We start from the raw sequence: 26,512 nt of genomic DNA on the forward strand, positions 1-26,512 counted from the left end.
GAACAGGTACAGTGCTCTGCAAGGACAACCGGACAACAGTGAGGATGATAGTTCTTCCTACTTGGAGGTGCTGTCCAAGGTAAGACTGTCAATATGGTCTACCTAAATCTCACTGGAGCCTTTGACACTGTTCCACACAGCATCCTCATGGAGAGGCTGGCTGCCCATGGCTTGGATGGATGTATGCTCTGCTGGATGAAACTGGCTGGGTGCAAAGAGTTGTAGTCAATGGTGTTAAATTCAGATGGTGGCAAGTCACAAGCAGTGTCCCCCAGGGCTTAGTACTAGGGCTACTCATATTAGCATCTTCATCATTGACTGTGATGAGGCGATTGAGTGCATCCTCATAAGTTTGCAGATGACACAGTTGGGAGGGAGTGTTGATCGACTAGAGGGGAGAAAGGCATTACAGAGGGATCTGGATAGGCTGGATTGATGTGCTGAGTAAAGTGTATGAGTTTCAACAGGGCCAAGTGTCAGGTCCTGCATTTTGGTCACAACAACCTGTGGCAACAGGCTTGGGGAAGAGTGACTGGAAAGCTGCCTGATGGAAAGGGACCTTGGTGTACTGATGGACAGTTGGCTGAATATGAGCCAGCAGTGTGCCCAGGTGGCCAAAAAGGCCAATGGCATCCTGGCTTGGATTAGCAATGGTGTGGTGAGCAGGAATAGGGTATGATGTGCAGCCTTTGGGCTGCAGTGCTGGGTGTTGGCCTCAGTTTTGTTTTTTTTATTATTTTATGTCCTTTTTTTAAAAAAAAAAAAAGAAAGCATTTGGGATTTTGTGCTCTCTGTAAGCTGGACTTAAAGATTTTTCTTGACGTTCTTCCTGTGCCTTTTAAGAAGAGTTAAGCCAGGTATTTTTAAGTTCACTTCTTTTACATTAAAGAGCTGTGGGTTTTTTGATCAGCTTTTAGCCTGAAGCTGAGAGGAGTTTCATAAAGCTTCTGCTTCTGAAGCCCACAGAAATCTGGGATTCTCTAGAAGAAGGCACAAAGAAGCAGGCTGTTTGGAACAGCGGTGTGTGGTGAGAGCTATTGCTAGCTGAGACCCGAGAGGTCTGGCTGAGAAGCTCACCCAAGCAGCAGACATAGTCCTTAGGATTCCTCCAGCTGTGGGGGGGAGGGGAAGGGGGGGGGGAACAAGGAGGGAGGGAGGGGTGCCTGACATGGCACTGTGCCCCTGAGGGCTGCATGGGTGGCTGTTAACATGAGGATGGTTCTCTCACTGCTTCCTGAAGCAGGATGTCTGTCTTCGTGTTCCCTACCCTGCATGGAGACCCTAACAAATTCACAAAGATGAGCAGACATATTAATTAGTGGGCATCTCCTTTAGCAATTCAGCTAAATGAGGAATTTTACTCATCACTACATTGAGGCCAGCCATGGCATGCAGAGGCCTTGCCCTTGCTCAAGTCTGGTATACATTACCATTGGCTTTGCTTTCTTTGGGTGGTTGAGTTGTACCCCCCCAACACATAGAGAGGTAATAACTTCCCCCCAGAGCTGGTCCTCCTCTGTGAGAGACATCTGGCAGTTTGCTGCCAGGCAGCACTGTGGGCAGGTACTTGACTCCAAATGCGTATCTCAGTGCTGTATCTTGTTAATTACTTTCTGGGGCCTTTCAAGAAAGGTTAAGATTGTTTTGAGATGCATGCCACACAAAGTCCCTGCCCCACTGAGCTGATGTTTGAAAAAACTCTCTCAAAACTGTAATGAAGAGAGGAGGCGGCTGAGGCACAATCTAGCCAAATTATATTGATAATATGTAGTAATTATATAGCACTTCACATGATCAGAGCACTTTACAAACATTAACTAATTTACAGCATTTACTGAAAACAGATGTGCTTTTTTTCCTATGGGGAAAAAAAAAGAGAAATGCTGAGCTTGCTGGTGTTAGAGAGCAATGGTCAGGTTGCAGTCCCTGATTTGTGAGGAGGCTGGAGGTGGCTCCAGGGACCTTCCACGGGTCTTGCAATTGCACTTCTTGCACTAGTGAAACTATGTCAGAATGGAGAAGTGCCTTCCTGTCCTTTGGTAGTTTTTAAATCTGTTTGTTCATCTCTTGCCAGATGAATTTTAATGTCCGAGAAGAACATGGACTGTATGTGAAGGCAGGGAATCTGCTCTGTTGTTGTCGTCATTGACCTCTGATATCACTTGGAGCAAGACAACCAATGATAGCAGTGACCTGACTCTGGAGTGGCAAGAAAGGTATGTTTGCCTTAGAGACCTAAGGCTGTGTTCAGACTTATGAATCTTTCTTTTCATTTCTTCTTGATCTTCCTTTTAATGTCATCTGAATATCTGTCTAACCTCATGTGCTTGTAACTTCACCAGTTCACCTCACATGGTATGTTCTATTAAGCGCCATGAATCTATACTTTTATTATGTTTGATGTTCTTTAGAGGCACAATAAGGATATAACTTTGACCTTTCTCCAACTGTAGCCTGTTTGATGACCAAAACTAATAATTTCTACAGTGAGTTTTGTACAGCTTCTTAAAAAGTATGAGAAGAAAACTCTCCGCAAGACAGGGAGGGGTGTGAGAGCACAAATTCTGAAGTTCCTGTATTAGTCTCCTTTTCCCCTTCCTGTGATCAGTCACTGGTTTCTGCCTCCTAGTTTTGTGTTAGGGCAGTTAAAAAAAAAAAAACTGCTTACTTGGCTGAGTATTTTGCAATTAACATCATCCATATTAACCTTATAAATTAGCCTTTTATGTGGTACTGTATCAAAAGGCTCTTGAAGTCCAGCTAAATTATGGTTTACTTCTTCACCCTTTCCCTTGTCATTGTCACCTCCTTAAAGAAATTACTCAAGTTTGTTAGGCATGACCTTCCCTTAGTAAATCCACAATGACTCTCTAAACAATCTGTACTTGCCAAGTGTGCTTCAATATTGTCTTTGAGCAGTGACTGCAGTCTCCTGCACAAATACAGAGAATATAAAATTGTGCTTGAGCAGTGGCAGTAGAGGGAGGGGTGAATCTTATGGGACTCCAAACCAGAATCTGGCTGAGAATGTACTGGGATGAGGGGGATCTTTGCAACATCAAAGGTAGGGAACTGAAAGATGGTGAATGCTTCAGCAATACTGCAGCCTGGTATTGAATGGAAAGAGTGAGCAAGGAAGAGAGTAGCAGGGTGTGGGATTGGTGCTTCAGGGCTGGGCTGTGCCACAGGGCTCTGAAGAGGGGTCGTGGTGCTCAAGGCTTTCTGCTGTGCTGCAGTGCAAAAACAGAACTTGTGAGTAGAGATGGGTAAGCTAGCAAGCTGCTGCAGTGCAGGGCTGGGAGGTGGAGCAGTGCAGGCTACAATGGGGGAGAGTGGGGAAAGAGCTGGAAAAATGGGTTTCTGGTATTGCTGATTTCTACTAGTGCTGCACTGCAGAGGAGCAGTGCAGAGACGGGGGAGGGAATGCAGGAGCTTCATGTAATGATGCAGTACAGAGCAAGGGAGAGGGAAAGCTGGGCTGCAGATCCTAGAGCTCAGGTAAGATTTGGGGAAGGAGTCAGGACTGTAGTGCAGCAGCACAGCAGATGTGAGCATTCATTCTCTTCTACCACTCCAGCAGGCAATATTTTTTAGGATAGGCTCAAAAATCCTTTTGTAAACTCATCTTTTTAAAATACATATCGTCTTTTAATGGCAGCTTGCTTCGAGCTCTTTCTGACTGAGAACAAGATGTTTGACTTGAGAAGGTTCTCTCTTCATTATGACTCCAGGAGCTGGGGCTTGAGGGGGGAAAAAACAACCATGGGATCTGCAGATCTGAGTTCAGGCAGCAGTCACTGCCATCTTTATTTTTCACTTGTGTTGCGAGTCTTGCTCTAGCAACCTCTTTTTTTACTTATGTTTACCTTCACCCACTCTTGCATGAGTTTCTTCCGTCATAGTATGGTGGCATAATGGATTCGCTGTGCAAAGAAATATTTGTAGTTTTATTATAGAAACACACGAGGCCCTTCTAATCAAGTAGATAGTTTTTCCAGTTAAGCCTATGTTTCTTGTTATGTGTATGTTGTTGCTTATAGTGCTTGTGAGGAACTTCAGGAGAAGCTGCAGTAAGCCTAGCTGAAGTGAGGAGAGAATGATTAATATTTTTCATCTGGTTTCTTTCTTCTCAAGTCTCTTAATGTTTTTTTTCCTACATTGAAATCTAATGGATTATAAATTCCAGGTTAGGAGAGGAAGGCTGTACTTTGAGGGACAGGAGCAGATGAAGCATAGAATCTTCTTCCTATAGAATTTGTTGCAGATCAAGAAATTCACTTCTGGGAAGAAAAATGCTGAGGTTTGGAAGTTATTTTTCATTTTAAATTTAGAAGAGAAATGAGAACAGTGTTATAAGAATATTGCATTTGAGATGAGCGTAAGGATATCTGGCTGTGAAGAGGATAGGAGCTCTGCTGAGAATGCAGGAAGATGAGAACTGCTGATGGAGGTGGGACTGTGAGCACCCGTTCTAGATTAGCATGTGAATATGTAGCACTGAAAGGACATCCCAATAGATGACATTCCATCTCAGAAATCCTAGCCTGCAATTGAAATGAAGTTTTCAGTGGAAGTGCCTCACCCTTCTCTGTACATTTCTGGAAATGAAAAGGCATTTTTTCCCTTACTGAGTGTTTAAGTTCTAGATTACGGTATGTTAATGGCTGAGATGCTTTCATCAGAAATCAACACAGGTGTAACTCATTCAACATCCTCAGAAAGAAGTCTACATGTTGCCTGGGAGCAGGTCTGCATAACCAGCTGGGAAAAGTGCTGTTGTTTGCTATCATCTCCTTGATGCTACCTCTGACACTGTTATTACTCCCCAGTGCGATGTCCTAGATTGTAGAAGGGGCACTACTCCTTCAGAGCTGCCAGACTGTGCCTCAAAAAAATTACATAGGACTTCTTTACGACAGGTTGTAGTGTAAATCACTGTCATCTTACTCATTCCCTCCCAAGTGGGAGGCAAAATGCAAGAGGAAGCACTTAGCTGATTATCTGGTTGGATCTGGAAAAATGTAAGGAGGATGATCTCTTGGTTGGTTATTTGCTAGTTTAAACATTGCCTAGCTCTTTCAGCTGCTCATCTGCCTGCCTTCCTTATTCTTTCCTCACCAGGATGAAGAGATAAGAAGGTGGAGTTCTCAGTGAAATGTGAGAGGTTTAGTTAGTGTATCTGTTCGTCTATCAAAGCCCAGACTGCAGCCTTTTGTAAATTGACTCTGCTACTTTTCTTCTTTCATAAATTGCTTTAAAAAATAGAGACAAAAGACTGCCAACTGTGTTAGTTTCTGGAAAAATCCTTCTTCTGTTTAGTATACAACTCTTGAGACATTTAAAAGTGAGATGCAGCCATGTGTGAATGCCTGCATATGTACCAAAGTGCCATATCACACTGAACACTCTCAGCACTCTATATGGTGACTGCTGCAGAGCGATTGATCCTTATTCCATTTCTCTAAGTGGAGCCTCCTTCAGGAGTAAGCTTGACATACGGTCAGCACTTCAGAGACAGGACCCTTCACTCAGCCATGCTGGTTGTATCACTGAGATTGGTTTGGGTGCCCAAATCAACTGTCTCCCAAGTCAATTCAACTTGGGCACTAGAGATGTGCGGGTCTGCTGCAATGTCTGCAACCTTTTCTTTATATTCTTTTCATAATTAAGTACCATTTCCTTGGTTCTAGGAGCTTTGCAGAAGAGGGTAAGGTGCACATTCTGTAATGTTTAATGTCACTCATGCTGCTGTGATGTCCTGTTCCAATGGATGACTGCATGAAACCAGTTGTACTGTAGTTTTGTTGTCCTACTTCAGGTCATATAAGTGATGACAGGGAATTCAGCTTGTATGGCAGACCCAGAGGCAGCTGTTGGCCAGAGCACAGTAATTCTGCAGGTTCATTGATTAAAAATTCTTCCTGCCCACATATTCACATGAACTGCACTGCCTTCCAAAGCATGACTCTGCCCTGTAATATCACTTCACGGGAGCGTTTTCCTGATATTTTATCTCCTCTTCTTCCTGCATATTAAGGCACTGTTGCTGTCAAGCTGTCCTCAGAGATGAGAGTACTGAGTAGCTCTTTTCTGAACGAGATGGTGATTCACACCTTCTTTAAAAAAGACATTTTTGTTGGAATGTGATGCTTTATCTTCAAGTCACTATTTCTGTTTTGCCTTTCTCTGCCAAGTATATTCTTTCATACCTGAGATTTTTCTATTCTGATTCTTCATTCACTGTCATGGCATCACGGCTAAGTCTTTCAGCTTAATGTATTAAGACTCTTTAGTTGTTCTGAAAATAATCCTTTAAATGGGTGCTGTGACCTCTGTGACTTCTCTGGTTGCTTCTGGGCATGAATGATGCCAGCATCTGTCCATGTGAAGCACCATGCGCCTGTGGTACAAGGCTGAAAACCTCCAATGAAGACAAAAGTGAACACAAAGGACCAAATAAAACACTTTAGATTCTTGGTTTCTAATGATCCATGGAGTATAGGAGAAAGCTAGAAGGAAACGGAATTGAGCATTCTTGGTGCAAACGCTATTTCTATAGTATCTGGTTAGACTGGTCCTAGGTTCTAGGACACCAGTATGAGTCTTGCTGTGCTGTGAGACCAGAGCCATCAGTTGACACTGATATAGATCAAATTTGAATATTTTGAAAATGAGGGATGGGAGCAGTGCCTGAACCAATACATATGCCATCTGGAACAGCAGCTTCCAGACTCATGGACACACATTCACCCCAGGATGGGGACCTTGCCATGTTTGTATTTGTTTCCTCACCTGTGGGAGGCACAGCCCTGCTTAGCTGCCCTATTGCAGCTCTGGAAAGGAGGCAGTATTTGGGCTCACAGCAGAGAGGAAGGGAAAAAACAGGCAAAAGGCTAATATCAAAGTGACCAAAGGAGTGGAAGGTGGGTAGGAAAAGGCAGCAGATAGGAAGAGACTATTCAGGGCAGTATCACTTGGCTACAGGGTAATAGCTTCGGATAGATGAACACTTGTTTCTCCAGTGTTTTTCTCTTAGAAACCACTGTTTGTGAGAAAATAACAATTTCTTATAGATGAACAATGAAAAAGATTGCTGCTAGTACTGACTGAAGTGCTGGCAACTGCCTGATGCAAAACTTTGGAAGGCTCTGCTTGCAAACAGTCCATAAACAAGCTGAGATTTTTCTGTTCACAGTAGTTTTCTCCTTCAAAGCCAATCCATGTGCTTCAGCCACGGCTGCCCGGGCTCCTGGCTGCCGAGCCTCCCCCTGCCATCACTTTGTGAGATTGCTCCCCTCAATCACGCGGTGCCACTTCACCCCATGCCCCGCTGCCACTGAGGAGTGACGTCTGCCTGGGCTGGATTTTGTCACAAATCTTGATTGTATTTTATGCTCCAGCGCCTTTTGTTTACAAGGGTGAAAACCTCTTCTCTTGGCACTTTCCATCAGGCAACCTTCCCTTACACAAATGGGTTTTCCAACAGGAATAAACAGAGATGCAAAGTCAAAGTTGTTTTTTCTATGCAAGAGTCCCTGGAATGCAAGTAAATATTTCTGCGCTATTTGCTCAGACCAGGGTGACAGACTGGGGAAACTGAAAACATTTGTCAGATGTTTCTTGCAGAATATTTCCTTTCACTTAGCATTGAAGAATCTGTAAAGGTGAGCATTGGAGTGGGGAATTCATCTGTGTTAGCAGTGAGGAAGATTTATGCCTTTTTTCTGAGTTGTCATGAAGTTTGCAAAGTTGCTTATGTCGGCTTTGGTTTCATTGTCAGATGACTTAGTTCCAGTTGAGCTCTTCTATTTAAGCTGTTAAACAAATGAAAAGCAAAATTGTCACTCTTAAATAGAGTCCGCACATAATCACATTTTGAAAGGGTCCTCTGTGGTAGGAGCAGAAGTTGTGTGCATTATAATATTGAATTTTAAATAATATATTACACAAAATAGCTTCCAATTTGATTTGGGGGGTTATATTTTCATGAATTATTGAGTGTTTGATTATTGTAGAAAGCCTGTGTCGTTATGCACTGAAACTGTCACTCTCTCAGGCCTATGATATATGAGTTTGGTTATCAATATTTAAAGTTACGGTCAGCCTGTGTGCATGGCTGCTGATACTGGAGACATGGACTAATCAGTAGTAATGTATATGTCTCTTGTTTGCCCGGCAGAGCTGGAGCAAATTGAGTGTAGAAGATTCCCAAGTGATTTGTGGACTAGTTTGTCATTCTGAGCAGGAGCCCCTGTGCCATCTCTGCATAGAAATAAGGTGAAGAAAAGTTTGCTCCGCTTCCAGGAGCGGCGGTGTATGGAGCCTGGCAGGGGCAGGGCAGAGGCTTCCTTCTCTTCTGCAGTGATAAGGGCCAGGAAGCAGCAGTTTGTAGGTACTGTATTTAATGCAGGGAAGATAAATTGGAGAGTGGGGGTGAGTGTGAGTACTAGGGAGTGAAACTCATCTGGTATATACCAAAGAATCCTGAGTCAATACATGAGAGCCTGGATGGCTGTTAGCTTCTGGCACCTTGGTGACATCTATGTGAGGAGTTATGTGGGCCAGGAGGTGTCATTCCTTTAAAAAACAAAGCAGCAGAAGACCCATTCCCCCAAAAAACACACAGCAAAGCACGTGTGGAGAAGCAGCTCCTGTGCCCAGGCATGGCAGTTCTAGTGTTCTCACCCATGGTGTGCTGCGTGCAGATGTATTCCCCAAGAATTCCTCTTTGCTTTGCAGGATGCTTTAAAGCAGCAGTGAAAAAGTTAAACTGCTGCTGCTTAAAATGCAGGAAAGCAATGCCCAGTGCAGAGTGACCTCTGCTTCTTGTTCTAGATGGTGTGGAAATGATGATGATTGCACACAGGTTAATTAGAGGAGGCCCAAATTGACTGAATCCGGCAGGACTGCTGCAGGATAAATTTGCCCCTGGAAGTTTGCGGTGTTGTGCTGTGATTGCAAACATGAGAGGCAACTGAAATAAAAGGAGCACTGTTGCAGCTAATGTGCTGGCTTGTGCTTGTCTAATTGAGGCTGAATGTGCCAGTGGGTAACAACAAAGCAGGTTACACAAATATTGTGCTCCCTGTCACTCTGTGCAATTGCTTTACAAATTGTGGAGCAGTGTGGCTTGGCTACCTGCTTTGCAAATGGGATGCTTGACTTTCATTCAGTGACTTGGCTAAGATCAGAGGTCAAAGGAGAGCCAAATAATGCCTTTTCTGTAGTGCTGTATAAAGCCAGTCTACTTGTTATTTCCAGAAGGTAGACTAGAGGCGGGAGGAGGTTGCAGGTGCTTCTATACAGAAATATTTAGAAAGACAGAAAGAAAAATGTTTCTTATAGTAGGAGACAACTGCCATAGTATGCAACAGAGAGCCAAAAAAAAGGCCCCTGCTTTTCCTTGAGTTGTTCGTGTATTTAGTAGATGTGCATTAATCACAATCAGTTGTATACAGCAGCACACAAATGCCTATCCCAAGACCTGCGTGTCCTTGATGAACAGTTAAATATAGCCTAATCAAAAAGGCAGATTCCAGTAATTACTGGAGAAGTTGCACCTTTGCAGCAAATGCAAGGTAGCAAAGATGTCATAAACCCCATCACATCACAACCACAGTTTATTTTTCCCCTTGAGCCTCATTGCAGAATGTCTTTCATTCCCCAAATCCACTCACAGGCAGTGAAAGGTTGGACTTCGGAGCACCTTAAGTTGCACCCCTGACCTTGCGTGCAAGAAGGGAATCAGGACAGTGTCGGGTGGACAGTAGTGGCTCAGAAATACAGGCAGTTGTGTTGCTACTCTTTACCATTTCTCCCCTGCACACTCAGGGGGTTCAGAACTTGCCTTCCATGAGTACTTGCAGGTGGTCTGGCTTTGCTCATTCTCACTGAATATCAGCGAAATAACTTCACCAGGCTCATGGCGTGTGCCTGAGCTGGGAGCTGTTCCCAAAGGCATGCCACATCCTGTGTTTCGTCCCTTATCCTTGCAAACTATTACGGGGCTGTGAGCATTTACCAAAAACTTGAATTCTAGTCATGTGAATAAGAAATTGTAGAAAGGAAACAGTAAATAAGATCTGCAAGTCTCATCTCTCCTGGCCCCACTCCCTTGGAGAGGGAAGGATCAGTTGGTGAAGCTGAAAAGCTTTCTCCTTTCTGCTGACTCTGCACCTTCCTCCAGAGTTGTCTTCCTTCTTGTTGCTGATTGCAGTGAAGTTCATAGAAGTCAAACATGTTGCAGATTGGGAGGTTTAATGAATCAGAAAAGCTTGGTGTGGAGAGAGAGAGGATTCTCAGAGCGTGCTATATTTTTTCTCTGTAGACTGTACACCTCCTTCCTAGTCCCGATTCTTCCCTCACCTTCTCTCTACCTCCTTAGAGGATGGATTTATTCTGTGACTGGGGTCAGTACTTCGGGCTTTTATTTGGTCTATTTGCATAAGCCTGCAGTAAATGAAGAAGGAGATGATCTTTTGTTGCTCTTACTCTAATCATTCAGCTCATAGCTGTGTTGGCCTTTGTGGCAGGCAACTTTCCAGCTGATGTGCTCTAGCAATATGCACACAGGTTTCATGCTTAAAAATTCACAGAAGCAGAATAATTATAGCATCCTGCCTAGCAGTATGTTTGGTGACATGTCCTGAAGAGCCTTGCTGACCTGAAATGTTTTAGAGACCCAGGAAAGGTGAGGATGCTTTGAGCCTTTGCTTCCTATTAACTCTGGGCTCAACAGAGGCAGGGTTGTGTCTCTGGGTGATTAACACACAGTAAAACCTAGCACTTCTCAGTTGCCTTCCTTGTATTCCTTATCTTCACAAAGGTTTAAAACGAGACCACCTGCATGTATTAACTTGGTTCCAGTTTCTGCAGGGCTTGATCAACAATGTATTTCTATCTATTTGCCTGACTGTGGGGAAAAGTAAGATTTACCTCTTGGATGCTTGTGAAGTTGGTCTTGTCTCTGGTTCCTATACAAGTTTTGGGACAGCTTTTATCTCTGCTTCATTACAAGAGCTGTCATTCATGCCTGAACTCAGTGTCAAATCCATCCCTTTCACTTCAGCTGTGTTTGGCCTCTACTGCTGGACAGTTTGCCCTGAGCACACAAGCAGCATATGTTAGGGGATGTTTTTCTCCCACACTGCTCTAAATATTTTAAAGAAATGTCTTCCTCCCTGAGATGGCTTCCTGGGCAGCGATGAGACTACTGAGGCTGGTAAAGTTTCTTTGAAGAACATTTAAGCAGAGTCTTAGTCATGTGCAAGGACAGCTGTGCAGCTCCTAGAGCATCTGAGGACTTCTTTGGCTCTCCTAATTAGAGACAGGTAGGTTAAAAGGGCGTCCATTGATGCGTCATGGAAGGAGACTTCATAAAGTCACATGAGAAACATAAATCCATTAGCTATTTGAATGCATGAACATACTGCCCAGTAATGTGCTGATGCTGCTAGATGTTAAGCTTTGTCTTGGAATATGGGAGAGCTTGGGCAGTGACTTTCTGCAAATAATGTCTTCTAGTATTGTCATAATCGCTCATGTGCATTCAGCTTACTCAGTCCTGTATCTATAAATATTTTAGCCCTGTTACTCTTACCTAGGTTCATTAAGCACTTAAAGGCTTGTAACTGAAGCAGTAGAGATGGAAACAGAGGACCCCATGCTCTACAGAACTTCAGAACTTCTGTGCTGCACCACAGCATTGATAAAGCACTTTGCCTGGGTGTGAAGCTGGCAGTGGTTGAGGGCTGTTTAGGACATCTTAACTTTATTTTTGTGTTTTAATAGATCTTGTTTTAGTGAACGGTTTCTCACTGCCCTAAGAGAATTTTCTTCTGTTTCTTTTCTCTTGACTTATCTGACACATGTGCAACCTTAACTATAGCTTAACAAAGGCTTTTGGGCTGTCTGGCTGGGTTGCCAGCTCTGTTCTTTCTGCACGTGGTAGCTCTACAGAGATTTAAACACAGAAGTATCAGACATATACTAATGATCAAGGACTGTTTCTTAGCAATTAAGGGAGAGAACTGATGGCATGAGACTTTTCCTCCAGGCTGTTAACCACAGCTGCCCTTCAGCACTTTGGGAAGCAAGCTGAGGTTGATGTTATTGCTATTTTAACACAACTGCAAAGAACAGGCCTGTTAAAACTATTGGAATAAATGCTTTTATCTCCTAAAATGTTTGTACTTTGTGTTTGGAAGTATGGAATGTTCTCTTATGTAGGCTGAAGTTTAATTAGAATGGACCCATCCTGCCGATGGATGGTTTAGAGGATGAGAAGTGGTTGGTTAAGTCATTCTGGTGACTTGTTTTTGTAAGTGTAGCAGAAATGCAAAGTCATGGCTTGAAGCAGTGACTGAGCACCTAGTGGGAAGGCAGGGCCAACCCAGGGGAGCTCAGCCGTATGCAGTGCAGCTGGGTGACCAGAAGGGATGGAGCCAGGATCCATCCCTTCCCAGACCTCATTTAAAGGCTAGCAGTGGAGGCAAGAGGATCTTGCTGGAGATCCCTGTGTACCTTCGGCCTTCTGAAGGTCAGCAGCTTCTTTCTTTTGTTTCTGTGCTGATGGCAGTTGCATTTGAGCAAGTCCCCACTCACTGTAGCCTGGGACTTTGCTGCTCTGCTGTCATTGCTGCGCTTTTCATTGTGTTAGAGTAAGATTATCTCATTTGAGGGAGAAAATTAGTACTTTTGAATGCTTACTGCTATATTGATGCACAAAGGGGAAAGAGTAATTCTCCTGCCAAAAGGGTTTTGGCTTCTGTATGAGAAGAAGGCGATATTGAGAAGGTGGAACAATGTTCATTGTAAAGATTTTTGCAGTTCTCTGAATATTTATTTCTTGACTTGTTTTCTGGCATTTCTAATGTATTGACATTCTGGGTTCTGTAATTATGGGACTAGATATCACTGCAGGGATGTTAAGTATTTAAGCATCAGGATTTTTGACAAGATGGTATATTGCTAACAATAGCAATACTGCAGAGCACATGGTCTCTTAAGGTGACAGGGATTTTGGAGAACTTAACCTAAGCAGCAATAGATTGAGATGTTGTGAACAAGGCTTATCTGAAAATTGAAAGATGAGTATTTTCTTTGCTATTCAGATGCAAGGATCTTGTTCATCTGCAAAATTAAACAGCAGAATAATTATTTGAGGAGAAGTTATGTTTTGTGGGCCTTTAAAAGTCCTCATCTAGCTTCTGAAAATGTGAATGTAGTAGAGTGGGATACAGAAAAACAAGAAAGGTGAAACTGAGCGCTACTTCTAAATACCGAAGTTCCTGGAGGTGGAATATTGCCTCTAGTTTTGGAGATAAGAGGAATCTGTCTGTGGTGGCCTGCCTGGTAACTCACTGGTGATGCTTCTAATGGATGGAAAAAAAATGCTAGGGATAAAAGACAGCCATAAGCCACAGCTGATGCATACATCACATGGTATCTTCTCCAGTGAAGAACCTCCTGGGAAATCTCCTTTTGGCATTGGATCCATCTTCTACCCTGGGGAGATCAGGAACATGCCTGATGCTTTTTGTGAGAAAGATGGCACAAAGTGAGGAGAGAGCTGGGAAGTGCTGACTGTGCTATCAATCAACTCTCATACAAGCTTTGAGTTATTAATAAAAAGCCTGGTAATCTAACACCTGCTCTCAATCTTCCTTTCTAAGGGCATAAAAAGCCACAAGATCAGCCTCAGCAGTTTTGTGCATCTCCAGAACTTGTTAAATCTCTCTCACTTCCTTTAACCCACTTCCTGAAATCTTAAGCATCGATGCTTTATGCTCTGGCTTGTAAATGAAGCCTGTTATTATCATTGAGATAGTGTTTTTATGGCATAAATAATGAGCTGAAACAGGAGAAGAAGTGTCGTGTGGAATTACTGCCTGAACTGAGATGGAAATAATCAATATGTCCTCACTTACAAATCTCATCTGCATGTCGACTCCATCTCCTTGGCTGTCTCGCTACCAATTCATTGCGCAGGAGGCCTAATAAAACATGCTTGTGTCATTGATCTGTTTTATTCATAGCTGAAGATAGAAATGCATCATTCAAAATTAATGGAAGGGTTTCTACTTACTGCCCAATCCAGCCTGAAGTAGCCTGCAACACAGCGTGGGTGGGAGAAAGAGGTGAGATTCCAGCAAGCAGCAGCATGCTCAGATCTGTCACAAGATGAGTGGTCTTCAAGGTTAACCTCTGGTGTCTGGAACTTGTGTTACTGTGTTGGGCCAAGTCATTGTATGTAGTAGAGCAAAAGGTGAAGATTTAAAATCATTTTGTTGTACTCATCACATTAATAAGAAGTTTGCAGTGCCTGCAATTTCAGTAGTTTTGACTAGAGACATTTGAAAAGTTAATGAAGCTAATAGATTAATTGAGGTGTTTGTGTCATCTATGGGGAAAAATGGATTTGTGATGTATTGATCATATAAAGAGGCATGGATGTGGAATATGATGCTAGGGGAAGTGTATATCAAATTTCAGAAAGTGCCACAAGTTCTTTGTTTTACAGAGGGAAAAAGTAGAACTGAATGTGCTCACGTAAGGAGAGAAGCTCTTATCCCTTCACATGTTCGGCTACCTTTGCCCGATAGAAGCTTCTTGCTCTATTTATGTCTGAACACCTGGAGAAAGTCCAGTAGTCTGTCTCTTATGAGTAATAAAAGCAGAAAAGGAGTGTGAAAAAGACCGTGTGCCCCGGACAGCCTAATGATCCTGGCAACAGTCCTTGTCTAGAGGCTTCAGAGGAACACTTCTGTGGCTGCCACAAGTCTGTTGGAGAGGACATGTTTTCATCTGGATGAAAAGAATTATTTGGGATTTGTCTCCAATTGTCATTTAAAAAATGGATTAGGGAAAAGCATAATTAAAAGAGGAAAAAAAAAAGCCAGTTTTCCATTCCTTACCCAGTCAAATGATTGATCAACCAGCAGCACTGCTGCTGCTTCTCTTTAAGTTCTTTGTAAAGAAATAGCTAATTATTTGCTGAGAAGAAAATATTCCTTAGAAAGCATTCTCTTTCCCAGCTATCTAATTTGTGACCTAGTTAAAGCATGTCTATCGATCTTGGAGGTGAAAAGCAAAGCAAATAATCTATTAGATCAACTGCTTCTGAGGGAAGGGAAGTTTGGCTAGTATGGCATGGTTTTAGAAGGACTTCACTTATGTTGGCTTTCTCACTTTTTCTATTCTCAGCTCTAGTCAGTTTGCTGAACCCCAGGGAATGTTTTTACCATGATAATCCAGTATTTATAAAGAAGAAACAGTCTTATATGTAAGATCTTCATCCTTTGCAGCTAGTTTTGAGTCACTGCAAATATGCATCTACCCTGCCATAATATTTTTACACATAGAGTCAAGGAAAAAAGGTGAACTAAAAACAGGAGGAAAAGCCAGTTATCTCGTAATGACTTAATGACCTGGTGTAGGGAACCTGCTTTGGCAGGGGGGTTGGACTTGATGATCTCTGGAGGTCCCTTCCAACCCCTATGATTCTGTGATTCTGTGACTTTGGTGCTGGAAATTCTTCAAATTACTCTTCCACCTCATAGAACAGGACCTGAAAATGGTACTTGGAGCTAAAGACTTAGATTGGATTTACGGGGCTTAGCTGGTTGCCAGCAAACTGTCATGGAGTAAAGTCTAATTGCATTTGCAAATAATGTAGCCCATCAATGAGCACCAAGAAGACCCAAGTTCTTCACTCCCAGACTGATGCCCAGCTTGACCTGCCACTGCAAAACTGCTCCAGGGCTCAGATTTACTGTGACTGGCTGTAGAGAACTAAGCCAAACCCATTGTTTTATTGGAAAATCTCCATTCAGACACAAATTGAGTTCAATAATTGCTCAGCCAACTGTGTTTTTCTTGAACTTGCAACATCTACTACACATATAGAGTATTTTAAGAGTTTCTCTCCACTATGTCTTGTTGGATGTCAAAGAACTGGACTGTATGGCAGATCTTAAGATAGAATAAAACAAGTTCTTGTTTCTTACATTTTAAAACTTCCTAGTTTAAATTCATCTTCAAGCTCCGCTTTGATTCCTGCGGAACTTAAAATTAAAGGCAGTAAAAGAAGCGCAAGCATATAGGACTGATACTGCCAATCATTTGTCTGAGAGCTCAAATACAGCAGCATAAGAAGGAAAGGAAAATAACTGTTTATCCAAAAGATTGTCCTTTCTCTATTTCAGTTCTAGTCAGCCTGACTCAGTGCCTGCACAAGCCTTGCTGGAGGGCAGCCCTGTTGGCTGGAGCCTGCCTCTACTGAGCGTGTAGGGCCTATTAAGGAAGTAAAGGACATGTTTTGAGGGAAGCTTCATCTTTTTTCATGTTTAATATCATTGCAAGTCTGAGAAGAAGGACAGTTGAATTGGAAATCTTGTTTCTAGGGCTTTTCTCTTTTCCCAGCAATTTCCCCCACTTCCTTTATTCTGATTAAATTAATCTGTCATCTAGAATGTGGCACGTTATCACCTGTGACTTTATCAAATATCAAGTGTGTATGGATTATGGTTTGAGGAGTTCTTAGTGGAGCTGAATTGTGGCTGTGTGGCTTTAGGCCACCTCAGAAGAAAGGCTTTGTATTCTAAGCTGGCACACAGCCTGCCTCATACCACAGATCTGGCAGTCTGCTTCAGTTCAATGCATTTGTAGGAGCAATGGCTCTTGAAACACTTAATTTTACCTCTTCTTTTGTTGAAGTTACGATTAATCAAATGTTGAAATTGAGATTCTACCCATCCTGTGTTTAGTTTTACAGCTTCCAAGTTTAACATGTTTGGAAAGAGCAAGGGTGGCAGGTGGTGAGTTAAGATACTAGTTTGGAGAGAGTGATTAATCTTGTGTATTTAAATATTCCTCTTATGAAATAGTGTCAAGAAATAATTTTGAAAGCTGATCTTCTTGAATTGTTTCCCACTTTCCCCTGAGTTCATTTTTTTAGTATTAAAAAATTGCCCTTTATATCTGTTTTAGCACTGGAAACCATCAGGTGGAGTTGTACAGATACTTTAAGTGTAATCCTTTGGGTTGTGTTTTGCTTCCATGAAGCTATCATCATCCCTGTAAATGTCAGTGGAAATTAGGCATTTATATTAATGGAGGCTCTCCACCTCCCCTCCTGATTCTTAAAGGTGGGATTTTTGCATTGCATCAGTGATTCAGAAGCAAGGCTGAATTTCATCAGCATTTCCTCTGAAGGAGGTTTTGCTTGTTTGAGAGATCTTCTGGCAAGCAGTAATTGTTTACAGGGGCTCTTTAGAATCTAATTTACAATGAAACAAATTCAAATAATATGCAAAAGTAAAATTAAAAAGTGTATCAATTAACATACAAAAGTAGAACTACAACACACGTTCAGCTTAACAACTCCTTGGAGGGTACAGCAGCCCATGGAAGGGAAACAATGCTAAGCATGCTAAGTGAACAGCTCCTAGGGGGGAAAGGAATGGGAAAATAAACTCAGGGTTCCTATTGACTGGTAGACAAGAGAAAGGCTGCTGATGTAGTCTACCTAGATTTCAGCAAAGCCTTTGGCACGGTCTCTCTCAGTATTCTCCTGGGGAAATTGGTTGCCCATGGCCTGGACAGGTATAACCTTCTTTAGGTAAAGAACTGGCTAGAGGGCTGTGCCCAGCAGGTAGTGGTTAATGGAGCTAAGTCCAGCTGGTGACCCATTACAAGCGGTGTCCCCCAGGGGGTTGGTACTGGGACCAATCTTGTTTAATATCTTTACTGATGACCTAGATGAAGGGATTGAGTGCACCCTCAGTAAGTTTGCAGATGACACAGAGTTGGGAAGTGGTGTTGATCTGCCTGAGGGTAGGGAGGCCCTTCAGAGGAATCTAGAGAAGCTGGATTGCTGGGCTGAGGTGAATGGGATGAGGTTCAACAAGTCCAAGAGCTAGGTCCTGCACTTTGGCTACAACAACCCCATGCAGCGCTTGTGAAGAGGAAAGGGACCTGGGGGTGTTGGTTGATGCTTGGCTGTACATGAGCCAGCAGTGTGCCTAGGTAGCCAAGAGGGCCAATGGCATCCTGGCCTGCATTAGAAATAGTGTGGCCAGCAGGAGCAGGGAGGTGATCATCCTCCTGTGCTCAGCTCTGGTGAGGCTGCACCTCGAGTATTGCGTTCAGTTTTGGGCCCCTCACTACAGCAAAGACATTGAGGCCCTGGAATGTGTCCAGAGAAGGGCAGTGAAACTGGTGAGGGGTCTGAAGCACAAGTCTTATGGGGAGCAGCTGAGAGGGCTGGGATTGTTTAGTTCGGAGAAGAGGAGGCTTGGGGGGGAGACCTCACTGCACTCTACAACTTCCTAAAAGGAGGTTGTGATGAGGAGGGGTTTGGTCTCTTCTCCCAGGCAGCAAATAGGACCTGAGGAAATAGCCACAAGTTGTGCCTGAGATTTAGATTAGACATAAGGAAAAACTTTTTCTCTCATAGAATGGTCAGGCACTGGAATGGTCTGCCCAGGGAAGTGGTGGAGTTGCTGTCCCTGGCAGTGTTCAGGAGGAACTATGAGGTATGGTTTAGTAGCTGTGGTAGCAATGATAATGGGAGGATGGTTGGACTAGGTGATCTTGTAGGTCCTTTCCAACCTTGTGATTCTATGATTGAGATCCAAAGGATACAAGATCTTAGAGGGAGCCTTGTAGATGAGGAGTGAAACCAGCCTCATGGTTTGTATGTGGAAAAACAGCTTGTTTTTAGGTCACTCTGGCATAAGCACTGGCTGAACAGAATGTGGTGTGGGGCAACTGGGGTGGTTATGGGCGATTAGCATTACGTTAGCAGCTGGACACCATAGCTGAGTGCAGATCCCATTGTGCTTGGTGTTGTATGTCTCTAAATACATAATTATTGCACTGATCAACTAATGGACTTGTGTAGTCTTTGCTATGTATTTTCTGAAAGCTGACATCAGAAAGGAGATGTTACACTTGCCCCACTGAACAAAGAAGATGAAGTGACTTTCCTGTAGCACAGACTTTGTCTCACATTCCCAGCTCCTGACCTAGAAGCTGTCACTCATCTAGACCTGTGCCTTGCTATGGTGCGCAAAGCATAGATATTGCCTGCTTCTGCAACCCTGTAAGCAGACAGAATGATCCCTTGTTGCAGGTATATTCCTTCAGGAAATATGAGGGTGCTGGCTGTGACCATCCCTGCCATAGAGGTGACATCCACCTGACACAGCCCAGGGCTGAACAGGGCATCTTGGAAAGTGGGAAGGACTTCAGGTGATGTCTTAATGTAGGTTGCCTGTTGTCCTCTTGGACAATCTTTTTCCATAATGAACTGATCTACTACTGGAGTGGCTCATCCAATTAGTGAAAATGCAGCAGCTGAATTGAGAAGGGTTATGAGCATGGGAGTACAGGATGTTTGGCTTTGCAAGTTCTTGTGGGGAAAAGAAAATGGGGGAAAGTTCTCTGTGCTGCCAAGCCTCAAAGAAAGTGCACCAGTGCATGTCTGAATGCTAAGCGTGTGATTGAGCACTTTGCTGAATCAGAGCTTAAGTCATCAGCATAGGCAAGGATTGTGTCTGTATTTCTATCTCCACACAACAGATCAACACATTCACATTTTCTCTCAAATCCATTTCAACAGATTTTTATTGTTGTTTTCTTGGTATTGTTTTATGAATGTTGCTGTATATCTTGAAAGGTTTAGTATGCCAGCGGTGATGTCATTATAGAGTGTGTATATAATATATGTGTATCTGTTCTAAATATATAACTTAAAAATTAGACAGTGACAGTTAAAGACTAAAGGTATGTTTATGGCCCTGCAGCTCTGTCCCCATAGGCTGTTGTCCGCTCTCAGATGGAAGGTGGGCTGGGGCTGTGTTTGGGAGTGGGACCCAAAGGGGACTGCAGGCAGGTGGGGGGGGAAATCATTGCTTTTTTCCGTTGGGGTGGAGCTGTTTGACTGCCTGAGTGTGGCAGGGGTCAGTGTGTCCTTGCAGGGCAGGTGCTAACTGGTGTTAGGTGGTTCTCAGACCTTCTGTCTGATGCTGAGGCTTAGGGAGCTGGAGCGACTCGTGCAGCAGGCTGATAGCTTTCCAGGGAGCTGGGACAGCAAGGACTGTCTGTATCCAGCAAGAGAGAATTCCCTCTGCATTAATCACTGCTCAGCACTCCTTCTCTACCTTGACAGACCCTACACTGACCACTTTGGATGATTGATGATCCAATACACTTTTTTTAAGGCTGTGAGAGCATCATACTCAATGTCAGATTTCAGCTCAGGCTATTTGTTTTATTCATTTCTCCCACTTCTGCTAGTATTTCAACTCCAATCACCTTTTCCTTTGCCTTTTGCAGTATACTATCCATTGTGGCTGGTTTAGAAATGGGGTTCCTGTTCTACTCACAGGTGCCTGCAATTCACTCAGTGACTGAAGTGGTCGTTATATATAAGGTTTGCAGTGGGCTTTAGGAGCTGTCTGGTTGAGAGGCACTGTGTATAATGTGTTGTTATTAATATCGCTCATCATGCTGAAGTAGTTACCTTTTCTAGATGAATCATCGCTGGCATAGCATTATTCAGTATATTGAAACTACCAGAAAATGGTGTTTTTCTAGGAGTAATATTCCCTCAGCACATTAGTTAGTAAATGTCACGCACAAATTGCTCATGATTTTCCTTAGATCAAAGGCATATTTCAAAATAGCTACAACATGATTTTTTCTCTTCAAAAGAGAATGTGAGAGTCAGTGTGAGATGCGTCCTATGGAAGGAGCTGTCTGGGATAAATCAGATTATTATGAGGGATGTGTAAAAGGAAGGACAGTTCCTATTTGAGATCACAGATGTAGTCCCTGGTCTTGAAAGATGAAATATTCCTCTCTGGTGCATGGTGCTTGAAGGGCAGACTGAATGCTAGGATTGCAGGCATTCTTGATAGCAACACAGGAAAACTACTTTCCACTTCACACCCAGTCATGCACACCAACACATAACTGATTACACTGTCATCTTTCTTTCCCTCTTTTGTTCCTTCCTACTATCACATCAACAAGCAACACTAATTACTTGCCATGCTGTATTGTAGAGTGCAACTGGAATGCGAGAGGAAAGAATTCTGTGTTTTTAACAGTGGGAGTGGAGCTAGGTGCTGTTGTCAGTGTTACTAAAGCTGCGGATTTACTGCAAATATTAGAGATGGTTCCAGTCTCCTTGTTTCCATTTAAAATCCTGGGTTACTTAAACACATGGGCAGGAATGAAAAAGACATGAACACGGGATCTGAGACGAGCTCCAAGTGGTTTGGACTTATGGGTAAGCCCAGATATTGACATGAATAAAGAAAAGGGTTGGGACATTTTCAGGCTGAAAGATTAGGGTTGTAGGGAGTATGAGCTGACATGGGATGCAGGGTTACCTCTGGGAAGCAGGAGGACGTGTCCATGCCCCTTGCTCTGGGTGTGGATGTTGGCATTGCAGAAGCTGGGTTGTCACTACCAGGAAGTGCAAAGCCAGGTTGGACAGAGTGCTGCTGTCTTCCTGTATGGCAGTTTGTGTCTTTATCAACAAAGAGCAATGAAAATAGGTGACTTCATCCCCAAGGTTGCACTGGTGGAGAAATGTTAGTGCTTAAATTAAGGCTTTTACGAAGTTGCATAGTGAATGAAATGGAGGCAGCAGTCTGAGACCCATATCAGCTTCTTGCTCCCACAGCAAAAATCTTCCCACGCAGGTCCTGAAGTTATTAGCAGCTGTTTCCAAACTGAAAGCTGCTTTCAGAAATTGGAGCATAAAAATAAGCTTTCTTCCTCCCCTCTCGCCTAACAAATACCTCAGATAGAGAGGAATGGAGTATTAGGGAAAGCAAAATATTCCTTTTTATTTAATCCTGTAGCAAAAAATACATCCCTCTTAAAATCACACAACAAACAGAAAAAACCTTTGCTGCTATAGATCTTGTTACTAAAAAGGAGTCTATCCAAGCAATCTGTCCGCCTGCCTTTCTTGCTATGCTGGTACTTTTCTGAAACTGTTGAGTCTGCATTTTTTTCCTCCTCACGCTCTATATCCACAGTAAATGATGCCAGACTCTATCAGTTTCTGGACATCTTTCCCACACCATTTTCAATCTTGACTGGGGACGGAGATGAGAGGGAAGCTATCTGCTTCATTTTAGATGTTGAAGCAATTCCCTACAAGAAAGCTGTAGAGATCATCTCAATTTTACTTATGTGGGACAGGGGATGCGTAACTTTGCTATTGAGACTCCCTGCGAAATTGTCCCCTTGTGCTTATGCTGATGCTGTCAGAGGATCATTTAACAGCCCAAAATGCAGGTAGAGCGTAGAGCCTTAATCTGGAAGCTGGGCAGGGAGAAAGCAAGCTTGGTTTTGTTCCTGTGTTCAGGTCTTTTCACACTCCTCTTGCTTTTCCTGCTGTCTTCCTTTTCATTGTGAAATCTGGACAACAGGATTGTTTGTGGCATCTTTTATTTTTTTTTTTCAAGTGTCAAAATAAGCCTAATCAGAGCCTGGGAGGTATGGCTGTATTATAAGTAGAACAGTATGCCAGCTAGGTCACCTAAAGCCAAATTTGTCGTCTCTTGTCTCAGGAGTATTCTCTTGCCATGACAGAGAGCAAAGAAGAGGTCTTAAAAAAAGAATTTTTTTTTTAAGTCAGTTGATTTCTCAGCAGAGAGAAGTAGAGGGTGAAGTGCATCATGTGAAGTATTACTGAGCTGCTGGGTGTCACTAAGTGCGAGTTATGGTCACCTACAGCCCCCCCATCCCTAAAGCCCTGTAACTGCCTGAGACTCTGGGCTAGCAGCAACCCTCTGCATTACCACACTGCAGCTTCAAGAGGTGAGACCCCGATATTCTGCTGAACAGAGAGAAGATCGTTTGAAAATAACTTTGGAAAAAGTAGGTTTCCTTGAAGGGAAAAGGTTGTTGAGTGTGCCATCCTCTGAGCACAGCGTGCTTTCGTAGCGAGCAGAGCCCGTTTGTCCGTGTCACCTTAACATTTAGTTTTTACTTGCTGATATCAATTAAGGAGGAAATTCATAAAGGTCAGTTAGTGGCCTATTATTCACACAACCCTAGAAATTATGGGTAACTCCCAGACAGAACAGCTTGTTTCCTTGCTGGTGTTATAGCTGTTTGAGTTTTGAACTCTACTACTATTAGTTCAGTCCCTGGGATTTTAGCCAAGGTGGGTTTCATTTCACCTTCAGGTGCAAGATCCAGATGGCATCCTCCTGGAAATTAAGACCATGGTCCCATTCCATTTCACTTTGGCAAATGTTACTTAGGCTGCCTCAGATCTTTTATGTATAAATCTAAATAAAATAGAAATAGTCAAATAAAGCTTTTCTGCCTGCTGGTGGACAGGTGGCACAAACTTAAGGAGCTTAAAGGCTTTCTCCTCTCTTTAGAAATAGTCATTTCATTCTATTTTTAGAGATGGAAACCGTCTCTGTCTATACCCACCCAGAGAGTTGGCCTTTACTCAGTGTATGTAAATAACAGTCAGCCTTGCTGGGGAAACAGACTAAAGCCTCCTAAGTCCTGCACAAGTGGGACATGTCTGCAGTGATGACCGAGTCCTGGGTGGGGTTTTTCTTCTATCCAGAGCACATCCAGCTCCCAGCTCAGTGCATCCCTCGGCTGTGTGTCCCAGTGAGTGGGCAGCCCTTGCAGTCGTTCTTAGTGCATTCGGCTCACGCCACATCTCAGTCTGGGAGTCCCTCATCTAGCGATTTATGGGCCATGTCAGCGTAATTTAGTGTCTTAATACTGCTGGTCAAGGACCATCAACGTCTTCTAAACCTCCGTTGTCCTTGGTAGGGAATGGAAGCAGAACCTGCTTGGAGTCAGCTTTCTGGGCAGCTGAGGGATGGATGCATTGAAGGCAGAAGAGATAAACATCCTTGGAGATGAAATTATTTTTTTACAGAAGAAATGGTCTTTAAAAACAGCATTAAAACAAGTAGATGGTAGAAGTACCTGCTCTGTGGCTCTCTGCTATTCCCTGAAGGCAGCGGCTGTGCTCAGGTGTTGCAGAATAAGCAGATGGGCAGGTGGCAGCTCTTGAGCAAAGTTGTCCTCAGTTTGCTCGCTGCCTGGCCATCCTAGCTGGACCATCATTTCCATGCTCAAGGACAGGGAGAGAAATGAAAACCCAAGTGCTTTCAGCAGCATCTGCACTTTGGGGTAAATCTGCATGGATTTACACTTTTGTGGTTTTTAACTCTGCTTTCAAGGCAGGTGTAACTTGTTATAAAAGCAATGCCAGCACCTTCTGTCATCTGCTAAGAAGTCTTTCACATCATGGCTAGGCTGGTTCGTGTGGTATAGCAATGAAAAAATATTTCTCAATTATTCAAGGTTCTGCTCACCAGAAGTTCTGGCTTTCTATCGGTACAAATGGGGAAAAAACAATGAATTGTCCAAAAGTCAACATGAAAAGAAAATTCCAACTTAGATAGTAGGAGAGAACTTATTTTTGTGAGGGGGGGGAAAAAGTAAAGACACAGTTTATTTGGGGTTTATCTGAGTGTGTCTCTTCTCTGGAGTATTGTAGGGACAAATGATGTTATATCCTTTCAGAAGGATTTGGGGAAGGTTTATTCCCATTTTTAGTCACAGATAGGGGCATGTAGGTCCTGAAAGGTGGAGGGTGTTGCTGCTAGACTTGGGTCTCAAGCCCCTCAGCCTTTCTGATGAGCAATCAGCACTCGCACTAGGACTCTTGTCCCTCTCCATGGGTATTGACTTGTTTGTCTGAATGTTTTTATCTCCATTTAGATGCTGAGTGGGCTTTGCACAGGATGCAGCACAGTGGATGTTCACATGTGATTGCTCTTAGTCACTTCTAATAACAAATATGCTTGTGACTGTCATTATTTACAGCAACAGGGAAACCTCCTGCCTCTGCTCCCTGCTCCTCCTGCCCTGTGCCCACCACAGCTCCCAGTCTGGTCACTTTGTATGTTTTCACAGTTTTCCTCCTGTTGAGCCCTGCTCCTCTTCTGCTGTTTTATAGCAGTGAGTGCAGGCCAAGGACACCCAGAGAAACCATTTGTTTTGTTTTGCATATGGTTTTCACAAGCTGGGGGTGACAGGACAAGAATACAACTCTAGTTTTGAAATTTCCCATGCAGTAACAGCAAGGCATTTTTTCTCTACTTACAATAAGAAAATTTCAAGGAAAAAGGTGAGGACTGCTTTATCTTCCTTGATAGAAGAATATTAAAAACACAGGAGGATGCCATGAGGACGTGTAACCTTCATTGCTCCAAATCCAAAGAGAGGCAATAGATAAAGTGCCAGTGCCTTTGTCCTATTAGCTGCTCCTGTTTACTCTGCTGTGCAAGTCTGTTGAGGTGTTTAATGACTTTTCACATCACCGTGGGGATACTGAGACAAGAGAAGCATTCATTTCCAGTCGTCTTCTCTTTTTCTTTTTTTCCCCCGCTCCTCTGCCTCACTTCTTGCTATTCCTCCTTGGTGTCCAGCTGCCCTCATCCACACATAACATTTCTATTGAGTTTGCTGTGTATTTGTGTTGAGCATGATCCATGGGGCAGCATGCAGGTAGCAGTGAGCGAGAGGCTCTGTGCAGTGTGAGAGGAGAGGGAAGGCTCCAGCTGGGGATGCTGCAGCGGATGTAGGATTCTGAGATGCACAACAGCCCTGTCCTGTCCAGCTCCTCATGTGCTGGTGAGCCCTGAGCTCAGCCTGTTGCCTACACCGTGGCTCTAGCAGGTGTGGGCAGTGTGCCTGCTTGCTGCCTGGTGGTGAAACCATTCCCACAGCAAGGATTAACTCATGGCAAGCTCCCCAAGGATCCACAGCCATCCTCTCATGGAGGTATCAATATACCAACCATGCTTTACTGTGGTCTCATTGTAAATAACAAAGCTAGACTTGACCCTAATAACATTTAATTGCAGCTCAGACTATGCCCAATATTAGAGATACAGAGACACCAAAAAATATCTTGAGAAAATGGTATGCGTTCCAGAAAGTAAGTTTTTTTTTTTTTAAACCAAAATGTTTTTCTGGATAGAGTCTGTTTCAGTGATAGTTCCAGCTGGGAAGAATTGAAACAAATAATTTAGATTGTGTTTTGATATCACTTCACTGTTTTGATAAATTAAAAAGTGCCAGCTGCATTTATTATGACAGTTCACACTATTATAGTTACAAATGTCTGTGGACAGCGTTTTGTAATATATTCTGCTTTGATGTAGCCAAGAGGGGCCATTTCCCCATTAAAATGTGATGTTGCAACACAATTGAAATCAAATATTTTAAATAACTAATCATCTCTGAAATTTTAATTCAATGAGAAATGTAAAATCTCTACATTTTTTCATGAGATATAGAAAGACTGTATTCAGTATTCTCCCATCCAAGTAATTTGGTTTTGGAGAAAGGTGAGAAATAACCTACTTGACAATTCTGAAATAACTTATTCAGCAGATTAGAAACTGATGGAACTTGTCCTTCTGCAAAATTAAGTGTT

At 43.1% G+C, this 26,512-nt stretch overlaps 1 long non-coding RNA gene across 2 annotated transcripts in view; it reads left to right on the forward strand.

The window, feature by feature from the left end:
* Positions 1-26,512, forward strand: part of LOC104913664 (uncharacterized) — a 156,868-nt gene that overhangs the window by 1,109 nt on the left and 129,247 nt on the right. For both annotated transcript variants that reach the window (XR_002120585.3, XR_795534.4), the window contains exon 2: positions 2,075-2,216. This is a non-coding gene — a long non-coding RNA (uncharacterized LOC104913664). The remainder of the gene's footprint in view (positions 1-2,074; positions 2,217-26,512) is intronic.

The sequence above is a fragment of the Meleagris gallopavo genome, chromosome 19 (assembly GCF_905368555.1).
Source record: "Meleagris gallopavo chromosome 19, MGAL_WU_HG_1.1, whole genome shotgun sequence".
NCBI classification, from domain to species: Eukaryota; Metazoa; Chordata; class Aves; order Galliformes; family Phasianidae; genus Meleagris; species Meleagris gallopavo.